Source organism: Geospiza fortis, unplaced genomic scaffold (assembly GCF_000277835.1).
Source record: "Geospiza fortis unplaced genomic scaffold, GeoFor_1.0 scaffold635, whole genome shotgun sequence".
NCBI classification, from domain to species: Eukaryota; Metazoa; Chordata; class Aves; order Passeriformes; family Thraupidae; genus Geospiza; species Geospiza fortis.
In genome coordinates this window covers 171,882-173,354 of record NW_005054610.1, presented here as the reverse complement: position 1 = coordinate 173,354, position 1,473 = coordinate 171,882, and positions in this window count along the sequence as shown.

Here is a 1,473-nt window from a genome sequence, read left to right as displayed (position 1 = left end):
GTTTAAAAGAAAGGACTCGCAGCGAGATAACAGCCACAGGACAGCTAAATCTTTCAAAAGAGAAGAATTTATTGCTTTCCTATCAGAAGAAACAAACTGCTTCCCGCCTCGAAGGCACAATGGGGGTTGGAAAGGAGAAGTTGACACTGACCAGACAAAAATCCTGTGTTTGAATAGGAATTTATGCATCAAGTATGAAGTGTATGAATATGCAACAGGCTGTTGCTCTTAAGGATTACTCCTTTTGTTAGAGGTGTGTCCTTTTTCCTGCGCCCGTGCTGCCTGGAAAAAGGTACCCGGACGTCCGTAACTCTTTGTCTTTATTGTCTCATATTGTCTTAAATCCTGATTGTCCAAATTATTATTACTCTGATTGTATTACTATTTTTATAACCATTTTTATTACTATTAAACTTTTAAAATTTTGAAAACAAGTGATTGGCGTTTTTCACAGATAGGGACAAGGGACAGGGAAAAGGACAGGGGACAGGGACAGGAAGAATATTGCCTGCTTAGTAAGGTTAGCCCAAAGCGAGAAGCACAGTAAACGAGAGAAAAAAAAAGAAGCAACAGAAATTCTACAAAAATAACTTTATTAATGCAAAAAGACCATTCAGCACTCATTCCCACAAGTAAGCTAAAATGTACCCCTTTTATAAGTTTTTTTAAAAAAGAGATTTAAACCAATACCAAAAAGTTAAAGTCTTAACTTATAGAGTTACAAAAATATGCTCTAAAGTAAAAATTAAAAAGTGAAAGAGTAAAATGCTAATTCAATTCCTCCAAAGAGCCTTGCTTGTGTCCATAAAGACTGCTACAGACAGGGACAGGGACAAGGACAAGGGGCAGGGGACAGGGACAGGGGACAGGGACAGGGATAGGGACAGGGACAGGGGACAGGGACAGGGACAAGGACAAGGGACAGGGGACAGGGACAGGGACAGGGGACAGGGGACAGAGACAGGGACAGGGACAAGGGACAGGGACAGGGGACAGGGATAGGGACAGGGACAGGGACAAGGACAAGGGACAGGGACAGCGCCAGGGACAGGGACAGGGACAGGGGACAGGGACAAGGACAAGGGACAGGGACAAGGACAAGGACAAGGACAAGGACAAGGACAAGGGACAGGGGACAGCACCACCAGGGTAGCCACAGACCCTTAGGGGGGAAAAGAAGAGACTTCAGACATTTTGTGTAAAGAACCCTGTGAAAAACGCCCCTCGCTTGCTTTTAAAATGTTAAAAGTTTAATAGGAATAAAATTGTTATAAAAATAGTAATACAATCAGAGCGATAATAATTTGGACCATTTGGATTAGGACAATATGAGACAATAGAAACAAAGAGTTACAGACAGTCTGGGTATCTTTTCTGGGCAAAATAAGCCCAAAAAAGGCCCCACGTTAGCAGAGGATTAACCCTTAAAAGCAACAGCCTGTTGCATATTCATACACCTCATGCATGATGCAT